Genomic DNA, 11325 nt, shown 5'->3' with positions numbered 1-11325 from the left:
TAAGACAATACTGAGTGCACATTTCTTCTTTTCTCCAACCAAAACAATGACACTTTATCGCCTCCTCCTCCTTCGCTCCCTTCGCCTTACCTCCTCCTCCTCTGCTCCCTTCGCCTTACCTCCTCCTATCTCCTCCACCATCATTCTCTTCATCTCATCTCCCAATCTCGATCATCTGCCTTTTCCTCTACCGAAGAAGCCGTCGCCGAGCGCCATTGTCGCAAACGCCGTCTCCGCATCATGCCTCACCTTAACGCCATCCATCCTCCTCCTCGCCACTCTCAACCGCGTGACCCCAACGCTCCCCGCCTCCCTGACACCACCTCTGCGCTTGTTGGCCCACACATCAGCCTCCACAACCATGTCCAATTCCTCATCTAAGCTGGACATCTTGATGCAACCTCTATCGTCGCCCGCCACTCCATCTTCTCCTCAACCTGCCCCATCGTCTTCACCTGCAATGACATCATCACTGCCATGTACCGCGCCAAGAAGTACAACGAGGCCATTGCCCTCTTTTACTTTTTCTTCAATCAATCAAATATTGTTCCTAACATTGTTTCTTACAACAATGTTATCAATACTCATTATGATGAGGGTCGTGTTGATGTTGCTCTTTAGGTTTATCGCCACATCATTGCCAATGCCCCTTTAGTCCCTCTCATATTATATATATCGCCACCTCACTAACACTACATTCGGTTTATGAAAGAAAAGTTATGAGAAGAAAATGAATAGAAAATGAGATGAATTTTTAGTTGTTTGGTATGGAAAATGGAAAGAATGTGGAGGGAAAATATATTTATAATTAATAATGAAAATGATATGGATAGAAATATAAAAGCACGAGTCCCACCATAGAACTAGAATCATCTGCCTAAAGAAAATCATGTCTTATGTCTCTAACCAATCAAACTTCACAAAATAATATAGAAATATTAATTTCTGTTTTTATGATTTTTATTTTTAATTAAATGAGACTTTCTAAATGAGTGCGGACACATAGTAGGACAAAAATGGATACATGTGATCCCCATTCCCACCATATTTCATTGTATTGGTTTGCTTTTAGGGAGGAAAAATATCCAACTCATGGAAACTAACAAAAAAATATATCACATATCTACAATAATAGCTTTATGAGTGAGTACAAATATCATGATATTTATCCCGTAGGTTTCAACATAGTTATAAATTTATTTTTTAATTATATATTTTATACATTATAATTTTAATTATTGAAATATCCTATTATACATCTAATATTTTTTTATATATTATAATTATAAAATATATAATTAAATTCGAAAACTCGTTGGATACTAGCAACTAAAATCTATCCTTACGGGTATCCACAAAATGTTGGATGTAACACTGTGAATTTTCTATGTATGTTTTATTAATTATTTATTTTACTAACAATTAATTTTTGAAATTAATCGGTGCTAATTTAGGCTAAACCGTAGTTGAGTGTTAGTCTTGTTTTGTGAATTCCTATTTTGTGGTCAATTTTTGTAATTTTCTGTGAAGGAAAATTTTTGAGCTGCTCCCGGTCCCAAATTCGGCATCAAAAATGTGTTTTGAGTTCCGTAATTCGGAATCGAATTATAATTGCGCCATTGGCTTCGAAATATTATTTCGAGTTAAGATAGACATAAAGTTTATCCATAATGCATTTCTAAATATTTTTCACTTCGAATTCCGTGTTTCGAAGTTCTAACCGTAAACCGAAATTGGGAGATTGTTAATATCCGACTGAGTATTAGCCAACAATACTCGGACATGGTTTAATCATGAATGTTTCACCGAAGAGGTCAAATCACTTTCATGAGTGAAACTTGCTTGTCAAACAAGCACAAATAGAAATCTCTTACACAAAATCCCTTAAATCACTCATTTATTTCTTACACAATCCATTTTTTGAAAATCCTTTGGTCTTTCCGCTCTCTAAAATCTGATTTCTTTTCTTTAAGTGCCAACTCCTAGCTTGGAGAAAACACTTGACATTTTCATAGTTTCTCTTCACTTTTGAATTTCTAAGAACTTTCAAGGTAGTACTTCATTTTTTATTCTTCATCCTTTAAGATCTAACCATTAGATATTTACGAAATTTTAATATGATGTATATATGTATGTTAAGAATATTTTCAGCCGTTGAAATTTTCAAATAATCTTCCTAACTCTTTTTATGCTCAAAACTCTGAATATGTGCTTTCTTGAACTTAGAAAGTTGTTTTTGAAACCATGAACTCTTTGTTATTCATGGGGCTATTTTTTAGTGTTTAAAAGGATGCATTTTGTTGATTTTAGTGAAAGGGGATGAGTATGAAATCAAAGGAACCTTTAAGGAGTTTTGAACCATGTAAAGTTTGAATTTTTCACTTGTTTTTGGCTTGAGTAACCATAGTCTTGGACAAGATAGAAAGTATTTATTTTGCCATATTTCTAAGTTAGATTTTTATAAGTTGGATGAGTTTTGTTGAAAATATGGTTCATTGTTATTCATGACTATGAAACCAACACCTATTAACCTTTGTGGGTATGTTTGAAGGTGTTGAAATGATCATGAAACTTGTTGAATCATCCTTAGTTAACTTACTTTAAAGTGGTAAGTTTAACAAATGATATTTTGGTTTAAAAATGCTAACTTTTATTATGTTGTTCATGATTATGAAATCAACACATATTAACCCTTGCGGTTATCCTAAAATTTGTAGGTGTTGAAATGATCATGAAACTTGTTGAATCTACTTTAATTAACTTACTTTAAAGTGGTAAGACTAACAAATGATATCTTGATGTAAAATGTTGTTTTAAGTATGTGATCAACACTATCAACACTTGTAGTTGTTTTAGAAAGAATATGTTGAAATGACCATGGAAAACTATTATACAAAGTATGGAATCTACTTAAGATGACTTGCTTTAAAGTGGTAAGGTCAACTTAGGAGATATTGATTTAAAAGTATGGACTATGATTAAGAAACTTACCTTAAAGTGGTGAGTATAACTTAAAAAGTCTCCATGAAAGCATAAATTTATGCGGTAATAAAAGTGTAAACTTTATTAAAATCTTACCTTGAAAACGACGGAAATCGTGAACAAGACTTTCGAGGATAAATGATGGTTCAAGAATATGAATTTTGGACCGGATGGATGAAAGCGATTGAGTTCATAAATAGGTTAAACAATGTCTTTACCTTAGGGTTATCATGTAAAAAATTTAATTTGCAAATCACTAATTTGTTTTGCGTTTACTTCTGAAGCTTCCGATGTCGGACAACCTACCCATTCACACTTAAAGGGAATCAATCGCTCAACAACCTAAGGTGAGGGAGAATACATCGTGAGATAGTGGTGTCTGAATATGATACCAGGATCTCCTAAACTACCTCAAAAGTTTGGAGTTATATTTGTGTATTAAGAAACTCGTACTTAATCAAATGTTTGCGTGCCTAGATTGAGTACAGATAATTTCTTAAGTTGTATGCCTTAGGATAGATTAAAATATCAAGTAATATGGTAGTTAACCACGAAGGAACACCACTCGAAAAATTAAAACACGTATGGATAAAAAAACAATGGAGATATTCGATCTAGAGGCCCAAAAGGTCGAGGGAGTGGTCCTGGCCACTAGACCACCCTGCCTGGGTGAGCCAACCTTACTTGGGCGAGGGCCAGGCAATGTGTTTTGCCTGTTTTCGGAGGTTTTGGCACCCGAGCGACAGTCCCTCGCCTGGGTGACGACCAGACAGTGATTTCGATCATTTTTTGGTGGATTTATCTCTTGAGCGACTATCTCTCACTTGGGCGTGAGCCAAGCAGTAAATTGAGTCTATTTTGATTGACTAATTGCTTAGGCAATAGCCCTAGCTTGGGTGAGAAGTTTATTTAATACTTGGGAGATACAGTGGCTCAAGTGAGGAATTTGGTGCCCATATCAAAAAACATATACAATTACCTTTGTTCTTGCACCTTATTAGGGCAAGGTTTCCGACGGTGATGTCGTGATTAGGGCGATGCCCAAAAAGGATTGCACGATACCACGCAGTGAGGTTTTTTGACCGTAAGAGGGTTGGCCATATGGTCATCCAGGGTAATTCAACGATGATTCATAGTGGTAAGGAGGTTATTCCTCAATTATGTGATGATGTAAGATTGGGTCCTACAAGAAGCATTCCTTTGGGAGATGTCTTAGGTTGGGCCGGTCATGAAAAATAATGATTAAAAGATTTAATCATCTAATTTCGGTTAGTATGCATACTCATTATGGATAATGAAGTAGTGGAGAGGAAATTTATGGGAGATGGACGAGCCCAACGATGTTGAGAGGGATGATGATGGGTGATTCGTCAGCAAAGTGTTGAGGGAGAGTCTAGGTGAGACAAATCCCTTGTATTTCTGGATGAGGTATTATGTTGGGTCAGACAGTTCTCACAGCAAAAACTAGACAAGCTCTAATAACCCTTCTTTGCAATCAGGATCGATGAGAGGGATGCAGAGAAAGCGTTTGAGATGACACCATCCTGAAATGGACAGTTCTTTTGGAATAGATCAATCATATATCTTTGTGAGGAATAATTTTGGTGCATTCAAATCGGCTTATTATGGGACCTGTACTCTCAGTTATTTCTGAATAGTTTATTGGGAGGATATTGGTGTAAGGATGGATGAAATAAACATAGCATTCATACATTGAGCTCGTGGATATTGATCCTCATGGTCTGAGTTATAACATCATTCATCATTTGCATTAAGTATATGAAATATTTTGTGTATATTATGTGTGTATTTGTGGATGTGATATTCTATATAATTTCACGCTGTCAATGAATAATATTCATTAGATGTCTTACTCTATTTTCTTTCTGGTTGTCTTTGGTACGCGTTTTTGTTCAGATGGACCATTCCACAAGGACTCGGAGCTACTGATTCTCGATATCCCAGGAGAGGGCATGGAGGATTGACGGAAACCGCTACACCTACACGAGCCCTTGTGCCTTAGAGTTGGAGATGGATTGTGATGGCTCCATGATGCCCTTCCCATCCCAACACACGAACTTAGAGGCTTCCTTCATTTTGCAAGATCGAATGCCGACACCTATTGTATGTGACTCCTCGCAGACCAGCTGCTGCATGGCCATCTACGAGGCGTAGGAGTTAGGATAGTGTGATCTGTTCCCCACCGTGGAGGGGAGATGCTCGATGGACCATGCCTGAACCACATGCAAATGCGAGAGCGAGAATTAGGTTACAAAATTCAGCCTATGACCCACTAGAGGAGATGGAAGCGGAAGAGGAGATGGAGACTGAGGAGAAGTTGGAAGCTGAAGAGGAGGATTGTGTGGAGTTAATCAACATAGAGGACTCCATCGAGGTAGTAGACCTCTCCTCTGAATCTGAGATGGAGGAGGATATAAGCGATTGTTCTAGCGTACCCACGGACACTGGAGCTAGCCGTTAGAAGCTATTTCTTTTTCTGTTGTGCTTTTTGGGTAGGGTATCTGTGTAAGATACTTTCGATGTGTTGAATGACTTAGCCTATTTTGTATAGTTTCAGTTTAGGCGAAGATTTCATTCCACCTTGTATTTCGTGCTAACGTTTCACGCTCGTTCAATGAAGAATTATTCAAAGATATGTTGGGTTGTTTTTAGTTACCATTTGGTGGTTATGATTTTCTGCAATTTACGTTACTTAAAGTGATATCCCGAAAAGGAAACGAATATAAGGAAACTAATTTTATATTACATTATTCAAAAAAAACATTTACCCATATTTTAACACTATATTTATGGAGTAATTTTCGGGGTGTTACATTGGATATGGGCTCGGGAGAGCAATATACGTGCTCGCCCCGCCCCATTCCATTGTCATCCCTATTTGTTTTGTCACATGAATAATAAATTTGAAATTTGATTTAAGAAATAAATTAATTATTTTAACAAAGTTGTAATTTGATTTACACTGTATTTGATTTAAGAAGAAAAAAATGAATGGATTGAAAGTTGAAGAAAGGAAAGTTAGTAAAATATTATCTTTAATTAAATTATATGAAAGAAAGAAAAAATAAAATTACAGTTCAAAAACAAAAAAAAACATTATCAAGTATAAGTTAAGAGTAAATAAACTTTTCCAAACATTTTCACACCGTATATGAGAAGAAAAAATTTAGTGAGCCCATTGGCCTTTTTTGTTTCCTTCCTTTGTTTTCTCTCAAACTAAATGATAGAAAAGAATATTTTCCTCTATTTTTTTCTCCTTCTATTTTCATTGCAACCAAACATGCCCTAAAGGTTTTATTGAGGCAAATCGAGTCGGCGAAGCACTAGACTTATTACACGAGATGTTTGAATAAAGGTCATGGCGTTGATTCCATGGTTTATAATAACTTGATTTTTGGTTTCCTTCACTTGGAGAATTTCGATAAGGCCAACAAGCTTTTTGAAGAACTTAAGGAGAGGTGTTTGGTGTCGTGTTGCCAATGCTACTATATAGAATGGTTCTTTAATGAGGGTAGAGATAAGTATGCCATCGAGTCATATAAGTCATTGATGGATCGCCAATTTAGGAAAAGCTTGCGAGCAAAATGAGCATGAAATACGAAACAGGCTGATAGCCTACTTACTCGGATTAAAACTTTGTTGTTATAATATCTTTATTTCTATTTTGAGAATAAAGTATCTCCTCATATCAGGATATAACTTATCTCCTTCAAACAATCAATGAATTTAAGGAGATAAGTTATCTCATGATATGAGGAGATGTTTTATTCTTTTCTTTTATGTCTATCTCATTTATTGAATTTTTTTATCGTTCTTATTTTGATCACTATTTTTCAAGAGACTTTCAATGGATTCAAGAGACTTTTAATTACTATTTTTCAAATTTATCCTTATTTACATGATTTGTGTGAATGTTGGCTATATTTGGATTGATAAAATATTATCCTATATATGATTTAATTACTATAATTCTATTTGATTTTATCTATAGTTTATGTTTATCTAATTATTTATTATTTCTGGTTATCATCCTATTATTTGTATCAATTTCTACTTATATAATAAATTATTTGGAGTAACTCATATTCGAGTTTGACCAATCTTTATCTTCATAAAATTTTACATGGTATAAACTTAAAGAAAAGAACTCATTGGTATAATCACGATCGGAATGACTGTTGATGAGAAAAGAAGTTAGTGCTTATGTACTTCATTACTTGGAGATAAACTATAATTGAAATGATCATCAATGTGAGGAGAAACCAATAAATATAAACTAAGAAAGTGTATTTTTGTATTGGAGCATGTTGCTATTTGTTTATTTGAATGACTTTTGCGTGAAATTTGGAATTATTAGGTTGAATAAAAAAAAAGTGAATAAATACTAACATAAGATGACACAACAAAGGGAAATGACTAATTAGAGTTAGGAATTTAAAGAACCTCAACAATAAACTAGTAGTCAAACATGTTACGGGGATGAAACTACTTTGTTACCATATAGAATTTTATGAAGGTAAAGGTTGGTCAAACTCGAATATAAGTTAGTCCAATCAATTTATTATATAAGCAGAAGTCATTAAAAATGATAGGAAGATAAACCCAAATATTAACTAACTAGATAAAATTAAATTATAGTTTACCTATTCACATTTTATTTTATTTTCATAAGTCATTAATTTTGTGATGTATTTTCAAATTAATTATTTATCATGCTAGATATTTTTTATGATCAACCATTATATTTATTTGGTTTTAAATCATAAGAAAATAAGTGCAAAAACTCAAATTTGTCTAGCCCATATTTAAATATTTTTTTCAAAAATAAAAAATATAAAGTTTCATGTTATCAAAAAAGGACATTTTGTTCATTACAGTTAAATATTACTTTTTACCCATTTATGTGTATTATGACAATTTTTTGAATTTTATAGAGTCATAAATGATTTTTTGTACAAAAAAAGTATTTTAGTAATTTTTGAAGCTAAATAAAAGACAATTACCCTACCACATATTTTTGTAATTATTCCATGAAAAATATTTTTTGTAATGAAAAGATCATTTTTAGATGTCCTAAAATAAATTTATCTCATTTGATTATTCAGTGCATAATCACAATTAGACAACATTTGAGTTAAGAATAATTTTATTTTAATTATATCATTAATTTAGAAATATAATTAATAAAACTTTTGTTTTTTCAGCCGTTAAATTTAAAATAAAAAATCAATAATTAATATAATGGTTATAAAACACTACTATAGATAGCATGAGAAAATAAAATGAAAAAGAGTAACGAATTTATAAAAAATGAAAAAGGGTTAGTGAAAAAAAGAATGTGTGAAAATAGTGGAGAAAAAAGAAAGAGAAAAGTTTCACAAGGAAGGAAACATTCCTACAAAAATAGTAACCTGAAATTTTGTGTCTCTGTCATCAACATTACCTAATCATTTGTGTTGGACTTCATCAATTCAACCCATTCATCATTGCTTGTCTTTGTCAACATAATCAACATTAGGCCAATTGGATCGTGACACATGTTTTCGTCCTTTGCTATCTCTGACAAGAGCCACATGTGTTGCTTCTCCAATCTATGATCATCAATCCTTTTTACGCCTTTGTCTCGGTAATTTTTGGTGTCGTTTTTTAGCTTGTCCTATTTCAAAATTTTGTGATGGCTTGCCACTATTTCCGAGCCCAAAGAGGGATTCCTCTTCGTGATTTTTCGTATTACTCACTCAAGCTTCGCCAAGTCAACAATTGTAGGTTTAATTTTTTATTTCCTTTTATTTTTCTCTTCTTTGTCTTATATTTATTTATTTCAATTTGTATGTTAATAAATTAATTATTTCAATTTTAGTAATAAATATTTTTTATTTTAATAAAAAATCAATTTAATTTTACATGTTAATTATAATTTAAAAAATTAAAAATATTTTAATAATTAATAACTACATTTAAATAGTTTTTTGTTAAATAATTAAATTGCAAAGGTGGTAACAAATAAAATTATATATTATATTTCTTTAAGCAAATATGTCAATTAGACATTATAATTGGTACTTCACTCTATTCAAGTAGGTTGATGGATAACGATAAATTTTGGATTCCTTTTAAATTTTACAATTAAAAATAGAGAAAAGTTCATAAAACCCATTTAAATTTTATGTTTTTGTGCAAGTAGACACCAAATTACTTATACAGTTTGTAGGGACCAGTACAAACAAATTTACCCCAACATTCCATTATTTCATTATCTCCTTATAATATTGTTTTGCATCAGCATCAACCCAACATGGAAATTAGATGTGTGTTACCTATATTGTACGATTTATTTATAAGTAGATTATTCTCAAAAAAATTTTAAGTTGTAGAATGTGCATAATAAATTGTTTAAATTTTCAACCTTGCCAATCTTTTTATATAGTTTTTCCATTTCGTAATTTATTTCAAATCCATAAATCCCTGATTATTAGCAAGCAACCATCCTCGATATATCCTTGATGTGGTTAATAATTTGTGTCTTCTAACATTATTTTCTTGATGTGGTACAACAAAACTTGATATGGTACTACAAAACTACATGTGGATGGTTCAGTCTGTAAATTTCTTGGTCAAGGAGCTTGTTTTGTGTGAGGGAAAGAAGAGAAATAAAAGTTATGTAAATTCTCAGCAGTCAACCTTACATCATATAATGTGTTAATTTTAATTTTTTCACACTCTTGAAGCGGTTAAATAGATATGGGAAAATTTTACTAACAATAAAATTGAAATTAACACATTATATTGTGTAAGGTTGATTGCTATGAATTTACGTAAAGTTAATTTATCTTCTTTCCCTTACTCAAAACATGCTCCTTGACCAAAAAAATTACAGACTGAACCATCCACATTTAGTTTTGTAGTACCATATCAAGTTTTGTTGTACCACATCAAGAAAATAATGTTGGAAGAATTATTAACCATATCAAGGATTTATCTAGGATGGTTGCTTGCTAATAATCAGGGATTTATGGATTTGAAATAAATTACAAAATGGAAAAACTATATAAAAAGATTGGGATGGTTGAAATGTTAAACAATTTATTATGCATATTCTACAACTTAAAATTTTGGTTAGAATAATCTTTTATAAATAAACCACTCAATATAGGTAACGCACATTCTAATTTCCATGTTGGGTTGATGCTCATACCAAACAATATCATAAGGATATAATGGAATAATGGAATGTTGGTGTGAATTTATTTGTATTGATACCCACAAGCAACATAAGTTGGAGCTAGTAAGATGAAAGTACCACATGTTACTGTGACCATCAAAAAATGAATAATTTGGATTAAAGATGACAACCGAATATGTTATTTTACCAATAGTTAAAGTTTAAGAAATAATTAAGAAGAAAAAATAGTTTACGATGTTTACTTGTAAAAGACATAAAGTTTAAGAAAGTTTTGTGAATATTTTCTAATAGATAATAATAAATGTTGAATTATCGTTAATCTTTAAGTAAATAGAAATCAAATCACTCTATACCAACATTAATCAATTTTTAATCCGAAATTGCACATAGGAATACGAAAATGTAAGATAACATTTTGTCACACAAAAATAATAATGTATTATTTTTATAATTAATTAATTTTTTAATCAAATAAATGAAGGACATATAAAGGTCAATGCAATAGCAAGAGTACTGATTTAATACAGGATGACAAAGTACTAATATATTCTCTAGTTCATAATCAACTCTCAAGCTCTAAATTTTATTGCAAAGACCATATTTTTTTAAATTGGACAAAAAATAAAATTTTCTATGTTTTAACTAGAAAAATGTAGTAACGAATCCGAATGATTTAGGAGATTTTAAAATCTCATTCAACCTCTTCATAAGTCGTGATAATAAGATTATACTAATAAATAACATCTATATAACATTAAAAACACTGACTATTCATATTGTGTTATTTTCTTCATAATTTTTTATATTTCCCTCCCAAGTCAAAACTTAATAATCAACCTTATTTCCTCTCTTTCTTAGTTTCTTTATTTTTCTCTCTATTCTTTTCTTTTTATATGGACCAAATAAAATTAGGTTATCATATATATTCCTAAAGCGTCATTATTATATAATAGGTTTTCAATATCGCACCTTTGATAATAGTTTTCAATAGCTGTACTTTTCTTTTTATTGTAATAAAAAAATAGCTATACTATTTTTCAGAGGTGAATGTGTAAGTATGTATGTTTTTTAGATATCATTTCAAATAGTTGTAGCAATTATATATGCCATTATGATAGATCTTTTCAACATAAAATCAA

This window comes from Lupinus angustifolius, chromosome LG16, assembly GCF_001865875.1.
Source record: "Lupinus angustifolius cultivar Tanjil chromosome LG16, LupAngTanjil_v1.0, whole genome shotgun sequence".
Lineage (NCBI taxonomy): Eukaryota > Viridiplantae > Streptophyta > Magnoliopsida > Fabales > Fabaceae > Lupinus > Lupinus angustifolius.
Note: the sequence above shows the minus strand (reverse complement) of the source record.